Below are 22,096 nucleotides of genomic sequence, written 5' to 3' on the forward strand. Positions count from 1 at the left end.
TCCCTTTCCCAAGTGGCATGGGGATTCTACAATTGCTGTTTGTATTATTTCACGTTTCTAGACAACATGATTCTGTAGCCTGCAGTAGAGACATGTTTCAAGACCTCTCAACCCTTTGGAAAGCTCTGAAAACACTTGCTGCAAAGCAATGTGCAATCTCTTACAAAGGAGCTGGACAAAAGCTTGTGACTTCAAAACTCCTGTGGTGCTTATTACATGGAAAACCAAACTTCTCCCCTCTGCCCACCTTTCCTCAAACCTAAAATCCCTGATGTGAGGCCAGATCCATGAAAAAGTAACAGGGACCACCAGCTGGGCCTAATTAGTATGCTTTTTCCCTAGAAAATAATAGTCTGTAATTAGGAAAGAGGTACTTATATCTTGAAAAATCTGTACTCCACACTGGGTTTCCATTTGTGAGAAAGGGCACTGGAAATTGTAGAAAAATCCTAAAGAAGGGAGAAATGAAAAGAAGGCCAAGGAAGCATTTATGACAAACTTGCCTTCTTAAGGTTGACTTGGGCCCATCTGCCTATTGCATATCCTCTTTCTCCTCCTCAAGGACCTTGACCCCCGATGCACAGAGCTCAAAGAAAGCAAGAGAAACACCAGGCTGTCACTTTAAACAGTCAGGAGGCTACAATCTCTTTCCTGGTGCTATGCAATCAGAGGATGATTTCAGGACTTACAGCAGCTGGAGGGCTAGACGACACCAAGTGTCTGTCTGATATCATTTTAATAACGGGAGCTGGGAAAAAAGCCTTCTTGTCTAACTATCCTCTGGGAGAGGAACTAGAAGTGGTGATGTCTTCCTATGATACAGAAATCTTAATGGCTTCTCACTGGGAAAGGGAATTTCCACAAGGAGTTTTCAGTTTGGTGCCTCTGTCTCTGGGTAAGTAGATGTTCACTTTTAGCAGAATTAAGGTCTAAGTGGATTAGGCCCTTCAGTGTTGTTCAGGATTCATAATTATGTAAAATAATCAGTAAATTCTATAATATAATTATGCATTAAATTACATTTATGTAATTATATATAATATGCATAAATATAGATTATAGGAGATAATTTATAAATTATGTAAATAATGTAAAAACCAAGTCTTAAATACTCCGTTGTTCCCATTTTCCTATGCAGCCTCCTTAAGAACTGCTTTCACTGGAAGTAGGATAAAGTGGCTTTTCAGAGTTATAAGCATTTTTCCCAAGGAAGCTGTGATTGTGAGAAGCTGGGAGCGCTCTTGAAGATTAATATTTTGAATCAGAAGCAAAAGATGGGTTTTTTTCCGGAGTTATGGGAGATAGGGATGATAGGATTATGTTCTTTTAATTCAAATTTGGTGTTTTCTTTAAATTTACTATGCATGCTAGGCACAGAACTTAGACTTAAGAACATTTTGAAATCATGGAGCAAACCCTGTATTCACCTAAACTTTAATTAACTGATATTTCTAGGGAGATAAAGAGAATGATGGGAAAAAAGTAAAAAAAAAATCCCAGCCAAATCAGAAAGAAGAACAAGAGAAGGAGGAGCAGAAAAAGAAAGAAACACACACAACACCCCCAAAAGGAGGAAGAAAACCCAGGAAAGGGGAGCTGCCCTAGTATTGCCTTCGTCAGCCAATTATTGCTAGGTTAATTTAACTAGTATAAAGGAGAATGAGGTCAATACATTATGGTTCTAATTAGAGATTTAACTCTCAATATCTCAGTGTTTGCAAAAAACATTCCACTCCAGTGACTACAAGGTGGGAAAGAATAATAATACCTATTAGTGCTGCTTTAGGGGTTATGGTCCTCTGAATTACTGTCTCTAACAAATGCTTACAACGAACCTACTATGTGCAAAGTGCAGGCAAGACATTTGTAGGTATAAAGGTAAATAGGTCACTTAATCTTTCATCAGAATGGCCCGAGTTCTCTGAAGGAATATGAACCAAAGAGAGAAGGGAGGCCAGTAAAACTGTTGTCTTGGATGAGTCCCTCTTGCCTCAAGATTCCAAACTGCTACACAGCTAGCATTATGAATCATTTTTATATCCTTTCCTCCCGTGTGGCTTTCCCCCTCCCTGTCTCTCTTCCTCCTGTCTTTTATTCCTTCCTAGCTTCCTCCCTTTCTTCTTTCTGTCTCCCCTGGACTCCTCTTCTCCATCTCCCTCTGTCTCTTGCATACTTGCCATTATCTGATGAAGGAAGTTTGCTAAGAGTTAAAAAAAATTATAAATATTTTTAAACTACTAAAATATTGTTAAATTTTGTGACTTTTTTTCCCCATCCATGAAAGTCATTGTATTGTTTTATCTTTCTTTATTCTGTTAATTTGGGGAATCACACTGGTTGACTTTCAAATGAACTAAGCATGCACACAGGGAATAAACACAACCTGGATGTTCTTTTTATGTAATTTCCGGATTTGGCTTCTAATACACTGTTTTGGTTCTTTGCATCTGTGTTCATGAGTAAGACACTGGCCCATAAGCTTTATTTTTTTATAAGGCCTTGTGCATTTAACCTCATATCAAGATTAAAATGGCTTCAAATATTGAGTTTACAATTGTTCCTTTTTTTTTTTTTTTTAAATTCACTGAAAGACTTAGGCTAAAATTGGTTTTATTTCTTCCTTAAATGTTTGGAAGAATTTTTTGGTGAAATTACCTGGGCCTAAAGTTTCTTTTTATCCATTTAATTAGGATTCAACTTCTTCTTTTTCTTCTTCTTCTTTTTTTTTTTTTTTTTAACATATAATGTATTATTTGCCCCAGGGATACAGGTCTGCGAATCATCAGGTCTAGACACTTCACAGGACTCACCATATCACATACCCTCCTCAATGTCCATAATCCAGCCAACCTCTCCATACCCACCTCCTCCCAGCAGCCCTCAGTTTGTTTTGTGAGATTAAGAGTCTCTTATAGTTTGTCTCTCTCCTAATCCCATCTTGTTTCATTTTTTCCTTCCTTATTCCCTAAGTACCCCCCCCAACTTTCCCTCTCAAATTCCTCATATCAGTGAGATCAGAGAGATAATTGTCTTTCTCTGATTGACTTGTTTTGCTCATCATAATACCCTCTAGTTCCAGCCACATTGTTACAAATGGCAAGATTTTGGGTTTTTTGATGGCTGCAAAGTATTCCATTGTACATATATACCACATCTTCTTTATCCATTCATCTGTTGATGGATATCTAGGTTCTTTCCATAGCTTGGCTGTTATGGACATTGGGGTGCTATAAACATTGGGGTGCATGTACCCCTTCAGATCACTACATTTGTATCGTTAGGGTAAATACCCAGTAGTGCAATTGCTGGGCCGTAGGGTAGCTCTATTTTCAACTTTTTGAGGAAACTGCATGCTGTTTTCCAGAGTGGCTGCACCAGCTTGCATTCCCACCAGTAGTGTAGGAGGGGTCCCCTTTCACCTCACCTTCGCCAGCATCTGTCATTTCCTGACTTTTAATTTTAGCCATTCTGACTAGTGTGAGGTGGTATCTCATTGTGGTTTTGATTTGTATTTCCGTGATGCTGAGTGATGTGGAGCGCTTTTTCATGTATCTGTTGGCAATCTGGATGTCTTCTTTGCAGAAATGCCTGTTCATGTCTTCTGCTCATTTCTTGATTGGATTATTTGTTCTTTGGGTGTTGAGTTTGATAAGTTCTTTATAGATTTTGGATACTAGCCCTTTATCTGATAGGTCGTTTGCAAATATCTTCTCCCTTTCTATCAGCTGTCTTTTGGTTTTCTTGACTGTTTCCTTTGTTATAAAGCTTTTGATCTTGATGAAGTCCCAGTAGTTTATTTTTGCCCTTGCTTCCCTTGCCTTTGGTGATGTTTCTAGGAAGAAGATGCTGTGGCTGAGTTTGAAGAGGTTGCTGCCTATGTTCTCCTCAAGGATTTAGATGGATTCCTTTTTCACATTGAGGTCTTTCATCCATTTGGAGTCTGTTTTTGTGTGTAGTGTAAGGAAATGGTCCAGTTTCATTTTTCTGCATGTGGCTGTCCAATTTTCCCAATACCATTTGTTGAAGAGACTGTCTTTTTTCCATTGGACATTCTTTCCTGCTTTGTCAAAGATTAGTTGACCATGGAGTTGAGGGTCTATTTCTGAGCTCTCTATTCTGTTCCATTGATCTATGTGTCTGTTTTTGTGCCAGTCCCATACTGTCTTGATGATGATGGCTTCGTAATAGAGCTTGAAGTCTGGAATTATGATGCCACCATCTTTGGCTTTCTTTTTCAATATTCCTTTGGCTATTCGAGGTCTTTTATGGTTCCATATAAATTTTAGGATTATTTGTTCCATTTTTTGGAAAAAATTGATGGCATTTTGATAGGGATTGCATTAAATGTGTAGATTGCTTTACGTAGCATAGACATTTTCATGATATTTGTTCTTCAGTCCATGAGCATGGAATGTTTTTCCATTTCTTTGTGTCTTCCTCAATTTCTTTCAGGAGTACTGTATAGTTGTTTGAGTACAGATTCTTTGCCTCTTTCGTTAAGTTTATTCTAGGTATCTTATGGTTTTCAGTGCAATTGCAAATGGGATTGACTCTTTAATTTCTCTTTCTTCTCTCTTGTTGTTGGTGTATAGAAATGCAACTGACTTCTGTGCATTGATTTTATATCCTGACACTTTACTGAATTCCTGTACAAGTTCTAGCAGATTCAGAGTGGAGTCTTTTGGGTTTTCCACACATGGTATCATATCATCTGCAAAGAGGGATAGTTTGACTTATTCTTTGCTGATTTGGATGCCTTTGATTTCTTTTCATTGTCTGATTGCTGAGGCTGGAACTTTTAGTACTATGTTGAATAGAAGTGGTGATAATGGACATCCCTGTCGTGTTCCTGACCTTAGTGGAAACACTCTCAGTTTTTCTCCATTGAGGAGATATTTGCTGTGGCTTTTTCCATAGATGACTTTGATGATATTGAGGTGTGTACCTTCTATCCCTAAACTTTGAAGAGTTTTGATTAAGAAAGGATGCTGTACATTGTCAAGTGCTTTTTCAGCATCTATTGAGAGTATAATATCGTTCTTGTTCTTTCTTTTATTAATGTAATGTATCACATTGATTGATTTGTGGATGTTGAAACAACCTTGCAGCCCTGGGATAAATCCCACTTCTACGTGGTGAAAATCCTTTTAATGTACTATTGGATCCTATTAGCTAGTGTTTTGGTGAGAATTTTCGCATCTGTGTTCATCAAGGATATTGGTCTGTAATTCTCTTTTTTGATGGGGTCTTTGTCTAGTTTTGGGTTCAAGGTGATGCTGGCCTCATAAAATGAGTTTGGAAGTTTTCCTTTTATTTCTGTTTTATTTTGGAACAGTTTCAGGAGAACAGGTATTAATTCTTCTTTTAAATATTTGGTAGCATTCCCCTGGGAAGCTGTCTGGCCTGGGTCTCTTGTTTGTTGGGAGATTTTTGATGACTCCTTCAATCTCCTTACTGGTTATGGGTCTGTTCAGCTTTTCTGTTTCTTCCTGTTTCAGTTTTGGTAGTTTCTATGTCTCTGGGAATGAATCCATTTCTTCTAGATTGTCAAATTTGCTGGCGCATATTTGCTTATAATATGTTCTTATAATTGTTTGTATTTCTTTGGTGTTGGTTGTGATCTCTCCTCTTTCATTCATTATTTTATTATTTGGGTTCTTTCTCTTCTTTTTGATAAGACTGGCCAAGGGTTTATTAATCTTATTAATTCTTTGAAAGAACCAGCTCCTACTTTCATTGATTTGTTCTACTGTTCTTTCGGTTTCTATTTCATTGATTTCTGTTATTATCTTCGTGATTTCTCTTCTCCTGCTGGGTTTAGGCTTTCTTTGCTGTTCTTTCTCCAGCTCCTTTAGATGTAGGGTTAGGTTGTATACTTGAGACCTTTCTTGTTTCTTGAGAAAGGCTTGTATCACTATATACTTTCCTCTCAGGACTGCCTTTGCTGTGTCCCACAGATTTTGAACAGTTGTGTTTTCATTATCATTTGTTTCTATGAATTTTTTCAGTTCTTCTTTAATTTCCTGGTTGACCCATTCATTCTTTAGTAGAATGCTCTTTAGCTTCTATGTATTTGAGTTCTTTTCAATTTTCCTCTTGTGATTGAGTTCTAGCTTCAGAGCATTGTGGTCTGAAAATATGCAGGGAATGATCCCAATCTTTTCGTACCAGTTGAGATCTGATTTGTGACCCACGATGTGATCTAATTGGGAGAATGTTCCATGTACACTAGAGAAGAATGTGTATTCTTTTGCTTTGGGATGGAATGTTCTGAATATATCTGTGATGTCCATCTGGTCCAGTGTGTCATTTAAGGCCTTTATTTCTTTGTTGATCTTTTGCTTGATCTGTCCATTTCAGTGAGGGGGTGTTGAAGTCCCCTACTATTATTGTATTATTGTCAATGTGTTTCTTTGATTTTGTGATTAATTAGCTTATATAGTTGGCTGCTCCCATGTTAGGGGCATAGATATTTAAAATTGTTAAAATTGTTAGATCTTCTTGTTGGACAGACACTTTGAGTATGATATATCAATATGATATATGATATACCCAATTCCTCTTCTCTTATTATAGTCTTTGGCTTAAAATCCAACTTATCTGATATAAAAATTGCCACTCCAGCTTTCTTTTGATGTCCATTAGCATGGTAAATTATTTTCTACCCCCTCACTTTCAATCTGGAAGTGTCTTCGGGTCTAAAATGAGTTTCTTGCAGACAGCATATTGATGGGTTTTGTTTTTTTATCCATTCTGATACCCTGTGTCTTTTTATTGGGGCATTTAGCCCATTTACATTCAGGGTAGCTATTGAAAGATATGAATATAGTGTCATTGTATTGCCTGTAAGTTGACTATTACCGTATATTGTCTCTTTTCCTTTCTGGTCTACTACTTTTAGGCTCTCTCTTTGGTTAGAGGACCCCTTTTAATATTTCCTGTAGGACTGGTTTGGTGTTTACAAATTCTTTTAGTTTTTGTTTGTCCTGGAAGCTTTTTATGTCTCCTTCTATTTCCAATGATAGCCTAGCTGGATATAGTATTCTTGGCTGCATGTTTTTCTCTTTTAGTGCTCTGAATATATCATGCCAGTTCTTTCTGGCCTGCCAGGTCTCTGTGGATAAGTCTGCTGCTGATCTAATATTTTTACCATTGTATGTTACAGACTTCTTGTCCTGAGCTGCTTTCAGGATTTTCTCTTTGTCACTAAGACCTGTAAATTATACTATTAGATGACAGGGTGTGGTTCTATTTTTACTGATTTTGAGGGGGGTTCTCTGTGCCTCCTGGATTTTGATGCTTGTTCCCTTTGCCATATTAGGGAACTTCTCTACTATAATTTGCTCCAATATACCTTCTGCCCCCCTTTCTCTTTCTTCTACTTCTGGAATCCCAATTATTCTCATATTGTTTCATCTCACTTCTCTCTCAAATTCTCCCCTCATGGTCCAGTAGTTGTTTGTCTCTCATTTGCTCAGCTTTCTTATTCTCTGTCATTTGATCTTCTATATCACTAATTCTTTCTTCTGCCTCATTTATCTTAGCAGTAAGAGCCTCCATTAAAAAAAATTTTTTTTTAAAATTTATTTATGTATTTGACAGAGATCACAAGTAGGCAGAGAGGCAGGCGGGGGTGGGGATAGGCTCCCTGCTGAGCAGAGAGCCCGATATGGGGCTCGATCCCAGGACCCTGGGATCATGACCTGAGCTGAAGGCAGGGGCCTTAACCCACTGAGCCACCTAGGCACCCCGAGCCTCCATTTTTTATTGCACCTCATTAATAGCTTTTTTGATTTCAGCTTGGTTAGATTTTAGTTCTTTTATTTCTCCAGAAAGGGCTTTTATTTCTCCAGACAGGGTTTTTCTAATATCTTCCATGCCTTTTTCAAGCCCAGCTAGCACCTTGAGAATTGTCATTCTGAACTCTAGATATGACATATTACTCATGTCCATATTGATTAGGTCCCTAGCCTTCGATACTGCCTCTTGTTCTTTTTTTTGTGGTGAGTTTTTCCACCTTGTTGTTTTATCCAGATAAGAATATATGAGTGAGAGAATAAAATACTAAAAGGGTGGCAAAGATCCAGAAAAGTGTATACTAACCAAATCAGAAGAGACCCCAAATCAGGGGGAAAAGCAAGGGGGTAAAAAGAAATTTAAAAAATTCTATATATATATATAGAATATATATATATATATTCTATATATATATATATCATTAGACTGGTGAATAGAACAGAGCCACCCACTTGATTTTGGGAGTATTTTGGTCTCTTAGAAGAAACTACCTCCTAAAATTTTAAAGAAAGAAAAACTTATATGTATACAAAAATAATGGTAAACATGATGAATTTATGGAATATGACCATAAAGATGAAAATTTTAAAAAATTTCTAAAAAGGAATTGATAAGTTTGTTGGAAAAAGAAAGAAAAAGAAGGTGGAAAGAATTTTCTCAGGCTGGAGACTAGAACAAAGCCCTGTCCTAGATTTAGGGTATATTTTGATCTATTAGAATAAATATACCCCAAGAAATTTTAGAAGAAAAAACCCTATATGTATACAAAAAATAAAGTTAGATACAATGAAGGATATGACTATAATAATGAAGGTTTAAAAAGATTGTTTTTTTTTTTTTTTAGAAAGGTATTGTTAAGATAAACTAGTTAAAAGAGGAAAAACCATTAAAAGAGGAAAGAGGAAAAGTTAAAAAGATTTGAATAAGAAAACAATAAAATTTAAAAAATTTAATTAGCTTTGCAAGACTAAAGAATCATGGGGAGGAAGCCATGAATTCCATGCTTTGCTTTTTCCTCCTCTGGAATTCTACTGTTCTCCTTGATCAATGAACTTGGTCTTGATTGGATGTTCATGCTGATCTTCTTGGGGGAGGGGTCTGTTGTAGTGATTCTCAAATGTCTTTGCCCCAGGCTGAATTACCATCCTTGCTAGGGGCCGGGCTAAGTAATCTGCTCAGGTTCCCTCTCCGTAGCTTTTGTTCTCTGAATGCTTTCTGTAGAGCTCTGGAGGATAGGAATGAAAATGGCAGCCTCCCAGTCTCTGGCCTGGAGGAGCTGAGAGCTCCTTCATGATCCCTCGGAGATAAGCTGTCAATCACTCCCATCTCCCTGGTCTGGCTGTGCTCTGAGCTCACCCGGCCAGTGATGGAGCGTTTCTGTCTCTGCCGCATGGCCCCGTTTGGAGTCTCCAGACCCAGAGATTCCTGCTGCCTCTCTTCTGTCAGAGAAAGGTGGGTCTCCCTGTATCTGCCACTTGTGGGGTCCTTGCTCAAAGAGCAATGGTATGACTGTTCCATGGATCACAGTTTAAGGTAACCCCAAGCTGAGAGCTCACTCCTCGGCTCTGTCTCTGTAGTCGGCTTCCACTCTGATACCTGCAAGCTCAGCTACACTTAGACACCCCCGATCCTTCTGTGATCCCGCGGGACCTGAGACCACAGTGTCCCCATGAGGGCCCCACCCCTGCTTAGCCTCTGGAGTGATGTCCCTCAGTGGAGTAGACTTCTAAAAGTTCGGGTTTTATGCTCCACTGTTCCCCGGCTTGCTGGGAGCTGGCCCCTCCCCCCGCAATCTATCTTTTCTTTGCTTCAGATTCGCGTCTTCGCACATCCTACCTTTCAGAAAGTGGTCAATTTTCTGTTTCAAGAATTGCTGCTCTTCTTTCTTTGATCTCCTGTTGGGTTTGCAGGTGTTTGGAATTCTTCGATAACTATCTAGCTGAATTCCTGCGACCTGATCTCATCTCAATCTGCTACTCCTCTGCCATCTGGACTCTCTCCCTGGATTCAACTTCTTTAATGAACATAGGACTATTCATATTTTCTATATCTTCGTGTATCAGTTTTAAAAACTATATTTTTATACTAGTTTGCATGCTACAAATATATTTTTAGAAATTTATCCATTTAACCTAATTTTGAAGTATATTTGCATAAAGTTGTTCTTCATATTTATTATCTATGTAGCATTGTAGTAGTGTCCACTTTCACATTCCTTTTTTATTTTTTAAGATTTTATATATTTATTTGACAGAGAGCTAGAGAGCACAGATAGGCTGAGCAGCAGGCAGAGGGAAAGGGAGACACAAGCTCTCCACTGAGCACAGAGCCTGATGTGGGGCTCGATTCCCAGATCTTGGGATCACGACCTGAGTTGAAGGCAGCTGCTTAACCGACTGAGCCATCCAGGTGTCCCCACTTTCACATTCCTGATACTGGTTTATTTCCCCATTTTTATTGGTCTAGCTAGGGATTTATCAATCTTATTGCATCTCTTCAATGAATCAATTTGTAGCTTTGTTGAAAGTATATTTATTGCTTGTTTTCGAATTCATTAGTTTGTATCCTTTTAAAATTATTTCCTTTTAAATTTGGGGGAATTTTATCTTTTCTTAACAACTAGTTTGTTGAGGGGCACCTGACTGGCTCAGTCAGTAGAGCATGAAACTCTTGATCTCAGGGTTGTGAGTTCAAGCCCATGTTGAGTGTAGAGATTACTTAAAAAAAATTTTTTTTTAAATCTTGTTAAAAACTCTAATTTCTTGAGATAGATTCTTAGATTATTTTCACCTCTTATTCTTTCTAATATATGCATTTAATGCTATGCATTTCCCTCAAATGTGGCTTTATTTATATCACATTCTGATATCATGTTTTCATTAGTATTCATTTCAAAATATTTTCTGATATCATGTTTTCATTAGTATTCGTTTCAAAATATTTTCAAATTTCCATTGTTATTTCTACTATGATCCACTGATTATTTAAAAATGAATTGTTTAATTTCCAAACATGGTGATTTTGTTACATATTGGTATCTTAATTCAATATTCAGAGGACATACTCTAGATTATTCTAGTCTTTTGAAAGTGTTTGAGACTTACTTGTTAAACCAGCATGTGGCAATTTTTGTCAAATCTCCAGTTTATTTTTGGGTTTGTAGATATTGTATGTAAGTCTTGCTAATTTTAGCTTTATATAGGTTGGGGCTAAATAATTAGATGCATATAGATCAAGGACTATTATATCTTCCTTTTGAATTGAACCATTTATCATTAAGAAATGCCATCTTTATCTGTAATGGTTCTTCAGTCTATTAAGGTGATGTTAATACAATCACAGTAGCTTTCTTTCAGTTAGTGTTTGCATGGTTTATCTTTTCCTGTTCTTGTATTTTCAATGTGAACATGTTCTTATTTGTCTTTTGTAAATAGCTTATATTTATGCTATTTTGTTTACCTACCATAACAGTCTGTCTTTTAATTGGACTATTTAATCTGGTTGATATAATTATTCATAATTTGGATTTGTTTTTACCATCATAGCTTTTATTTCAGTTTATCCCACTTTATATATTTGTTTTTAGTCCCTTCCTTTTTTGTTTTTGAATTATTATCACTGATTAGCCCCATTATTACAAAATGTTTGCCTCTTCTTATATGATTATTCCCCATCTCCTGCTTGCCTGTTACAGTGATAATACTCAGACCAATGGTTCAAATATTTTGGTTTCAGAAACTCTTTATACTGTGAAAAAATATTTGGAACTCCAAAGACTTTGTTTATGGAATTTATATCTATTAAAATCTTTCATCTTAAAAATTAAAACTGAGAAATTTTAATGTATTTATTTAAAAATATTTAATATATAATATGTTTATAATATGTTTATTTAATAAACCCATTACAATTTAACATAAAGAATATATTCTCATGAAAATAACTGAGTGGCATTGTTTCACATTTTAGCTGATCTCTTTTTGTCTGGCTTAGAGAAAATAGCCAGATTCTCTTATTTACTACTACATTAATGAAAAAAAATTTGTAAGTCATATAGCTTCTGGAAATCTCCTTTCTGCACTCATGAGAGGGAGTGTCAAGACAAATAAATTTAGTATTATAATTGAAATTGGCTGGGCTCCATACCCAGAGTTTCTGATTCAGCATGTCTAGGATGGGGTCTGATAATTTGTATTTCTAACAAATTCTCAAATAATGCTGCTGTTTCTGGTCCACTTTGAGAATCACGGATCAGGACTTAATTCTGTATTATTATGGATATAATTTCTCTCTGCCTTTGCTTGTATCTACTTTTAAGACAACTTCAAAATCTACTAAGGTATTTCATCACTGCCACCTCACATACATCTTACACTATCTACCGGAATTTCTTCTTCTCTAATTGAAATACTTAATACAACACTGATTTCAGTATGAGTGTTTTTGTGATAGTCTGAGGTTTTTGATGCTTGAGAATATTATTAGCATCACTTTATATTTAAATAGCAATTTGAGTGAATATCAGTTTCTTGGTTTTATGGTTCTAGATACTTTTTTTCCCCAATACTTTGAATACATTAATTTTTTAAAAAAATTTTTATGGCTTTTTCTCCTGTTCTGTTGATACATCTGAAATAACTTAATCTGTGCTTGTTAATCCAGGATCTGTCCTTTTTCTCTAAGAGCATTCACAATTTTCCTTGCTTTTGATGCTCTCACATTTTCTTATTAGACATCTTATGTGGGGTTCCTCTTTGTATCTCTTCTTTGGGACTCTCTGGCCCTTTCAATTTGAAGCTTTCTCCTCCATGTTTTTTCTTCTTTTTTATTCAGGGAAATTCATCTTCATTATTTCTTCAAATATTTCCTCTTCATTATTGCTCCCTCTTTCAGGGATTTCTGTGGTCCCACAGTTATTACTTCCACTTCTATTCCCTCTACCCCTCACCTGTTAGATTTTTTTAAAATATATATTTTATGTGGGGCTTTTTTGCCTTTTTCTTCTTCCCACTGGGAATTTTTTCTCAGTGCAGTCTTTTCATTGCTAACGCATTCCTTTAGCTAATTCTTTCTGCAATCTCTTTCATATATATTCTTTACTTCAACTAGTCGTCTTTTTATATCTAACATTTCTTTGGTCCTTTTAATGCTTTCTTCTTACTTTGCATCACTTTGAAATAACTTCTGTTATCTCTTCTAAATTTTTCCTTAGGCAAACAATTTGTGGTGCTAATATGTTTGTTTTTGGTGGAATATGTAACCCACTATTTTCATTTGAAATAGTCACACTCCTCAAATGTCTTATTCTTTTGGCTTGTGACCTCATTTTCCTCTGAGATATTAGTTGTTTTGTCAGGAAACCATAGACCTTAGTTTGCAGCACCCCTAACTAGCTCAGGTTGGGGAACTAAGCCCTGTGAAAGAGAAGACCAGGCATGGAAAGCCAACTAGCCACTTGCGGCTTTAGGTCAGGGCCCTATTCTTTGCCTACCAGAAGGAAGGATCCTTTGATTGTGTAACTAATCAGCCCTGGGAGTTTGGAAGGGAAGGAGTGGAAAGCTGCTCAAAGTTAGTCTCCACTTAATTTCTTAGCACCTCACAAATACATGTCTTGGGAGCTGCCTTATTTGTCTTACCCGGAACACCTGGACCAGAGTCAAGAGCAATGTATGATGGCAGAAATTGTTTGCTCAAGACTGTAACAGAAGAGAGAGCAGAACACCAAGAGTCCCTATCTTCTTGTACCCTCCCGAAGGGGGCAGTTATGCTTCCTATTAAAGGCCAGAGCCTTACTTATACACCAGTTCAAAATACTTAACTTTAGTTCTCCCAGAAACTTTTTTGGTATTTTTCTTTTTTAGTTCCTTGGGGAAAGCAGTCAGCCTTTGTACTGGTTCAGTGCCTTAGAGAGTCTTGATCCCGATCCATTTCTAATTTTTCCAAAAGTATGATCTTGGACAAGTTACTTTACTTCTCCTTAGTTTTCTTATTCATGAAATGGGGCCAGTATATAATATCAATAGCAATGTAAAAATTAAAAATAACATATATGTGTATACACATATAGATATAATATTTTAATATCATTATGTAATACATGTATATATATGCAGATTACACATATTAATATATTAAAAATCAGTTAATATTATTGTTGGTACGGAGTACACGCTGTTCTGTAGCTGCTATTATAAGTGTTGTGGTTGTTACTATTATAGTTGAGGACTAGAGCTGAGCCTGACTTTCTATTTTGCAGCAGAATATTCTGGATAAGGAAGCTGTACCTGTAATGTAGAAAGTTGTCTTTAGTGTGTTTAAAATACATTAATGACATAGTATTTCCTTTTCCTTTGGGGTTATATATGTGTAGTTACTCAGATGATTTGAGGGACTGGCCTTTAAGAAAGGGAAATGTGATCCACAGAAGTCTCACTGAGGGGAAGTAACTGACCCATTGTGGGGTGGGGTTGGATACCATTGTGGATAATGGGAATAGTCATATTCATGATCTGATACTTACTTTTCTTTTTGCTTCTTGCAGTTTTCTTTTGTTAGAGCCCATTGCTTTCAATTATGTGATATTACACATGGCAGAGTGATCTTGCTCATGCTTGGGTAATTAAGGGACAGAAGCTAAGGGATAGAAACAGTTCTTGAGGAGAGAATTTTGAAATCAAGGAGTCAAAAAGGCCATGTTCCTTCTAGAGAAGGACCCTTCCTTGCCTATTCCTAGCTTCTGGGGGCCACTTACATTTGTTGGCCTGTGGCCATATCACTACAATCTCTGCCTACCTGTTTTCATGTGGTCTTCTCTCTGTCTCTGTGACCTCTCTTTTTGTTGTAAGGATTATTGACATTAAGGATAAAGTGGGATGCATCCCCCCCATTCCTGGGGTGATGAGTCTTAATAAGTTGATCATGAAATATTAAGAAGCATCTTCTATAAAAAACCTGATCCAATGTCAGATGGTTGACTGAGGTGACAAGGGACAAACCAGATGGACCTGTGGGGCACCCCAGTATGCCACAGGGATTCTCTGAAATATCTGAGGCAAGAATCAGGTTTTACCTGATTCCTTAATCAGGTAAAAGAGTAGCACAGGGGATAGAGAAGTTACAATTTGCCATTAAAGGCAATTGTACTCTCTATAGGATGGAGAACCACAACTGTTGCACTGTTCTGAACGCTATATGTTAACATTATCACACTCCAGCACTTGGGATGCACACTAATGACAGATGTCTTTTGCCTCATCTCCAGCTTGGATGGCTCCTGGGGGTAGATCTCTTGACCTTAAGCCACTTGATTTGTTAGTCCCCTGCCATGGGTGCCTGGCTACCCTTCATTCAGCCACACTGACTTTTCAAGTGGATCCAGTGACGTCATAGTCATCCACACCTACTGTAAGTTCTCAACAACATGCATCCTCAGGGTGAGTATGGTATGGGAAGCAAAGAAAATATGTCTGCTGATTTCTTAAACTCACATTATTTATTCTTAAAATATATGTTTCTTTTCTCCCTTGGGGGGGACAATGAAACATGCTTGAGCTTTCATTTCCACAACTAAAACAATGTGGCTCATTTCTTACCCTCGTCCAATGAATAGCCCAGTTGCTGGTGGGTCAGTGAACTCCCCAGGGGGATAAAATGGAAGCTGATGCTATTTTAAAATGCCAGGAAATCTTCCACTATGCCTAAATATGGGTACAGGAGACCTAGGTTCTTTAATTACATTCTCCCAAGTTCAATAATTACTTTAAGAAGCTTCTTGGAATGAAGGATATCTGAACAATTCTCTTGGAGTCAAGGATATCTGAACAATTCAGAGGGGCTTTGACTGCCTCCTGGGCCACTAGCATAAACTTCACAGTGCAGAACTCATAAATTCCAACGAGGCTGGACAGAGCAAGCCTCCCCCCTTCCTTGGGGACAGAGCCTGTTTCCTTCTACCCTTAGAGTTAACACTCACAGCCTTTGTTATGGCCTCCTTGGAACTCTGTACATAGCAACCAGGGCAGAAGGTGAGCTGGTCTCTTCCCATTAAATATGATGCCACCAAGCTGTTACTGTCAGTTACTGCCATTAAAATGACAGCTGTTGGTCAGCCCTTAGTGGAAAGAAGCAATCTTCTCCCTCTTGTTTCTCAATTAGAACAAACTTTTTGCTCTATCCCAAAATGTGCATACTGACCCAAAGAGGGTTACTCTGAGAATTTCCCAGGCATCATCTACCCAGCAGGCTCAGCATTCTGAGCTGAGGACAGAGCCAGGATCTCAGTGGAGATCAGTGCCTTGGCTTTGAGCCTTCACTGTTCCCACCCTCCCTAGCCTCCTCCTAAGCTTTTCCAATGATCGGGCACTGAGCTAAGAACAGTTTTCTTCTTTCAAAATTGTGAAATCCATTAGGAACTACTCTCCCTTCCCCACCCAAGTCAGGGAATTGTCATGGTGGAAAGAAAGAGACAGATGTGTGTGTATGTGTGTGTGTGTGTGCGCGTGTGTGTGTGTATACACACCTGTCCTGCATGTGCATGTGCATGGGGTCCTTACATGTGTATTTAACAGGCATATGTGAATTTTTGTGTGCATGTTTATATCACGTGTGTAGTGTGTTAACAGAAGACTTCAGTGTTCTTGACTCCCATTTCCCCATCCACAGCCGGATTTTCTTTATGGCCAGGTAGCCAATTATAACTTATTTGCTTTATTTTATCTGTTTTCATATGTATGTACACAGCAAAAAAAAAAAATTATCACAATTTTAACAAAGTGTTGTTTGTAGATGTGAAAGATTCCTCTTGGTTTGGTGAAGGTCTTTTTTTTAGGACCCAGTGTTTGGGGCCCATGTAGAGTAGAAGCACATTGTCCCCTCTTTATGTCATAGACTCATCTCTCTTCCCCACCTACCCAGCCTTGATTAGGAGGCTCTGTGTTTGGGGTGAGAAAGAATGACCTGAGGCAGCTTGTCAGCTAACTCTTGACTTCTTTTTAAATTAAGCCCAAGTGCCTGTGTTTGTTCCAAAGCTTTTCGTTTAACAACATGTTCCGAAAACATCTCTTGGATTTAATATCTCATGATCCTTCTTCAGGGACTCACTGATACAATCATATTAACCCTATCTCTGCCTCCTTCGTATGTCTGGAAATATAACATGAAATTGGGAGTCAGACAGGTTCAAATCTTGAATTGGGTTATTGTTCGTGTAACCTTGAGTTGATTAATGAATTCTTATTTCATTCAGAAAAAAAAGGTTGGCAACAATAGTGATCAATTGTGGTATTGTATTAAATGACACTCACCTTGTGAAAGTCTTAATTCTATACTTCACAGACAGTAAGTGCTCTGTTAGCTATTTTTATTTCCTCTCCCTGCTCCCAGCTATTGCTGAAGCCAACTCTCTCACTCCTGTCCCTCCCTCTTGCTTCCCTACTGTGTTATTTCCTAGTGCAACCACAAAGTGGGTGGTTTAACACAACAAAAATGTACTCTCTCACAGTTCTTGAGACTAGAAGTTTGAAATCAAGGAGTCATAAAGGCCATCTCCTTCTAGAGACAGACCCTTCCTTGCCTATTCCTAGCTTCTGGGGTCCCTGACATCCATTGCCTTGTGGCCACATCACTCCGATCTTTGCCTACCTCTGTCTTCATTGGTCTTCTGTCGGTCTCTGTGACCTCTCTTCTTGTTGTAAGGTTTATTGTCATTAGATTTAGGACCCACCCAAAATTTAGTATGATGTCATCTTGGGATCCTTAACTAATAACATCTGCAAAAACCCTGTTTCCAAATGAGGTAACATGCTGAGATTCTGGGAACCACCTCACTATTGCTGCAGCCTCAACAGACTCCAGGGCGCTGTCTTGGAGATCAGGCTCATTTACATAGTAGGTTTGTGGAGAGTTCCTCAGAGCAGGTGTTAACTTGGGGTAGGGGTGTGAAGAGGGACATTGGAAGCCAGCTTTAGAGAACCCCAATCAAGCACTAAGTTTGAGGAGTGAGTTTAGTTCCACAAACAGAGATGGGAACTTTGGAGCAAAGGAAATCAGGATCAGGTTTGGAAAGGGAGGACAGTTGGTGAAATAACATTCTAATGCCTGAACTGAATGAATGTATCACATTCATTCACATGTTAGGGGCTAGTCAGGGGTCTAGGCTGGGCTAGCATCACTAGGGCAGGATGGAAAGTGCGTTCTCTGTGGTCAGTCCTGCTCATCTTTCTGGTCATCAGGGAGGGATGCATGGACCACAGAGCCCAGTGACCTAATCTTTGTGACTCTCTGCTCTCTTTCTTCCTTGTTTATTCTGTGGGATTTAAGGCACTGACAATTCTAGGTCAGAACTTGTGTTTGTGGGTGTTTGCCGTTGTGGTTTCTTAAAACAGGTGGGCAAATGGAAGAACTGAGCTTTCACTGTTTGTGAGAATATCAGGTCCTGTTTGTTTTGACTCTTGTTCTTTTGCACTTTTAATATCTAAGTTTAGACCTCGGCTGAGCATGAATCAGGAGGCTGAGCTTGACTTGATGTTGCCTAAGGGGTTCCCTCTCTGACCCTTTATGTCTCTGAATCAGGCAAATTAGCTGAATGAAATGGCATTTTCTCACCTTCCTTGATTGGGCCAGTAAGCTCAATGCATGAATTCTGAGTAGCTGACATCCTGTAACCCTCTGGCTTGGCTGCAGCATCAAGAAGCAATGAGGGACTTAAGCTGTTTCAGAAGCGATTTATAAGGCTCACAAGATATAACCACTTCTCAAACCCTTGTTGCAATTTATTACAAAAATTTCTTTCTTCTTCTCCCTCTTCCTACCCTTCTTCTTTCCCACTTCCTCTCTTCCCTTCTCCTCCTCCTCCTAATCATTTTCTTGAAGTCATTACAGGGAATTAATAGAGGGTTTCATGTTGGATTAGGCCTTGGGAATTACTGTTTCTAGCTTAATCAGTTCAGGCTGCTAGAATGAAAATACTGTAGACTGGTGGCTTAAACAACATTTATTTCTCACAGTTGAGTTTTGGAAAGTACAAGATCAAGGTATCTGCAGATCAGGTGTGTGGGGAGGGCCTGCTTCCTGTCTTGTAGATGGTGACCTTCTTTCTTCATTCTCATACTGCTGAGAGATTATGTCTTTTGTGTCTCTTCTCACAGGGGCACTAATCCTATTCATGAAGTCTCCACTCTCATAACCTAATCATCTCCCAAAGCCCTACCTTCAGTTACCGTCACATTGGGGATTAGGCTTTGACATATGAATTTGGGGGGGGGCTATACATATTCAGCTCATATAAATATTCAGTCTAGCATCTTTTTAAAATTAACATGTGATGTATTATTTGCGCCAGGATACAGGTCTGTGAATAATCAGTCTTACACATTTCACAGCACTCACCATAGCACATATCCTCCCCAAAGTCCATAACCCAGCTACCCTCTTCATACCCTTCCCACCCCCCCAGTAACCCTGTTTGTTTCGTGAGATTAAGAGTCTCTTATGGTTTGTCTCCTTCCTGATCCCATCTTGTTTCATTTTTTCCCTCTCAAATTCCTCATATCAGAGATATCAGAGAGATAATTGTCTTTCTCTGATTGACTTGTTTTGATCATCATAATACCCTCTAGTTCCAGCCACATTGTTGCAATTGGCAAGATTTCGGGTTTTTTGATGGCTGCATAGTATTCCATTGTATATCTATACCACATCTTCTTTATCCATTCATCTGTTGATGGACATCTAGGTTCTTTCCATAGTTTGGCTGTTGTGGACATTGCTGCTATAAATATTTGGGTGCACATGCCCCTTCTGATAACTACACTTGTATCTTTAGGGTAAATACCCAGTAGTGCGATTGCTGGGTCATAGGGTAGCTCTATTTGTAACTTTTTGAGAAACCCCCATACTGTTTTCCAGAGTGGCTACACCAGCTTGCATTTCTACCAACAGTGTAGGAGGGTTCCCCCTTGTCTGCATTCTTGCCAACATCTGTCATTTCCTGACTTGTTAATTTTAGCCATTCTGACTGGTGTGAGGTTGTATCTCACTGTGGTTTTGATTTGTACTTCCCTGATGCCAAGTGACATGGAGCACTTTTTCATGTGTCTGTTGGCCAGTTGGATGTCTTCTTTGTAGAAATGTCTGTTCATGTCTTCTGCCCATTTCTTGATTGGATTATTTGTTCTTTGAGTGTTGAGTTTGGTAAGTTCTTTATAGATTTTGGATACTAGCCCTTTATCTGATATGTCATTTGTGAATATCTTCTCCCATTCTCTCAGTTGTCTTTTGGTTTTGTTGACTGTTTCCTTTGTTCAGTCTGGCATTTTATTTAACAGAAGGGAGGATTGAACTGCAGCACTGATAGGTCCCTTGCAGGATTCCCCAAGACAATGAGCAACAGGTTGTCTGGTTTCCAGTGCAGGGCTTTTTCCTCTTCTATCATGATCATGATTCTTTCAGCTTATGTAGATGACATTTTATTCTTTCAATCCTGCTTTGACTATTTTTTTTCCTTTTCTTTCACTTAAAAATAGAGGACAGTTTGTAAGAACACAGAAGAGCAAGGATTCTGGGAATATGGCTACCTAATTGCAGCTTTCTTCTTCTGGACCCCAACTCCTTTTTCCTCGATGGAGGGCTCGATGGGAGGGACATGAGGCTGAGGAGAGAAGAAGGAGAGAAGACCAGACAGAGGGCTTTCTTCCTCAAGAAGAGGAGTTAGAGCTAGAAAGAGATCTCCCTGGTATAAGGAAAGAGTAGCCTGGGGAATCCTGAGAAAATGCTGGTTCTGAGATATATCCTGGAGGAAAGGGTGCTATCAGCCTTGAAGGTATCTGGTTTCTCTGGTCCCTATGAGGACAAGCAGGAGCTAGATCTGGGAGCTATATCCTTTCTGACCCTGAGATGGCAGAATATGAGAACCTATCTTAGCTAGAATGTAGAGGGCTCCCTCTGGGTGACTTCACAGGTGACTGATGATCTCCTGGGAGTAGAAAATATTTCCCCCATTCTATTGTTTGGCTGACACCAGTTAGGAGACTCAATAGAAACCCATCCATGAATGTGACTTGCTAGAGTGTAATAATTGACCATCTAAACCCAAACAAAGACATCCAAAGAGACTCAGGTGCATCACAAACATGGAGCCCAACCACAAGGTTTCCCATTCAACATCTCAGCAGATTGATTGAAAGAGAGCAGGTCACTGGAGGCAAGTGGAAGATGTATCTCAAAGCCCAGAGAAAAGATAAAGACAGATACTATGTGGAGAAAGAAGTTCAGGGAGAAGCATCCCAAAGACATGGCATATGAAAAACAGAAGTTCAAAAAGGAATTGGGAAAATAATTAGTTCCTTAACAAATAATAGGGAGAGAAAGTATCCTAAGTTGAAGACAGATCTGGATTTGCATGCTAAAGAGGTTCATCAAGTTCAAGGGAGGACTGATGACAAGTAACATTCACAGGCAATATTCTGATAAAGTTCCCGAATTCCTAAGACAATGTGAATATATTACAACCATCCAGGAAGAAAGAACAAGTTACTACAATGGAAAAAATAGTTAGAAAAATATTGGACTTCTCATCTGTAATGTTAAAGGCTAAAAGGTAATGAAATAGCATTTACAGGCTATGCAGGAATACTGTATAAAAGGAGAAGAACTTTATTACTTGCTAAGGCACAGTACAAATATTTGCAGATACTCAAGTCCAAGAGGTAGCATTCATCAATTCCCCCTATATTCTATTGGTTAAACTCAGACATGTGTCTCTGTCTGTGCAAGGAGATGGGACAGCCTGAGGATCATAACAGGCTGACTTATGCCATAAAACAAGAAAATCCAAAAAAGAGAATGGAGGTGAAGTCCTTGTAATTCTTACCTTACTTGGGGTTTTCTGACTTTTACCTAATTCCTGTGATAAAATAGATTAGATCCATGATTCCATTAAATCTGTGGTGCCTCTCATGCATTCAGTAGATAGTTCTTGTGAGTTTACTCTACCAGGATTTGATACGCAGCAAAGACTAAGGCCAAGAAAAATCCTGGCCTTCATGGATCTAGGGGGTGTCCTGATGTATATAACAATTATGAAGAACTGGAGGGTAGCATCCAGTATTGTACAACAGTCTTGGAACCAGGCAGATCCCAATTTGAATCAAAATCCTGGCCTTGACAGAGCCACTTTGTGGACCTTGAGAGAGTTATTTAACCTCTTCAAAGCACAATTTCCTCATATATAAAATGGGTATTGTAATATCCTAAAGTTTTATCTTTATGATAATTAATCAATCAATAATGCAAGGACCGCAAA

At 38.4% G+C, this 22,096-nt stretch overlaps 1 long non-coding RNA gene across 5 annotated transcripts in view; it reads left to right on the forward strand.

The window, feature by feature from the left end:
* Positions 1-655: 655 nt before the first annotated feature.
* LOC132003801 (uncharacterized) overlaps positions 656-22,096 on the forward strand; it is a 119,117-nt gene continuing 97,676 nt past the window's right edge. For all 5 annotated transcript variants that reach the window (XR_009400320.1, XR_009400318.1, XR_009400319.1 and 2 more), the window contains exons 1-2: positions 656-895; positions 15,059-15,230. This is a non-coding gene — a long non-coding RNA (uncharacterized LOC132003801). The remainder of the gene's footprint in view (positions 896-15,058; positions 15,231-22,096) is intronic.

Source organism: Mustela nigripes, chromosome 16 (genome assembly GCF_022355385.1).
Source record: "Mustela nigripes isolate SB6536 chromosome 16, MUSNIG.SB6536, whole genome shotgun sequence".
NCBI classification, from domain to species: domain Eukaryota; kingdom Metazoa; phylum Chordata; class Mammalia; order Carnivora; family Mustelidae; genus Mustela; species Mustela nigripes.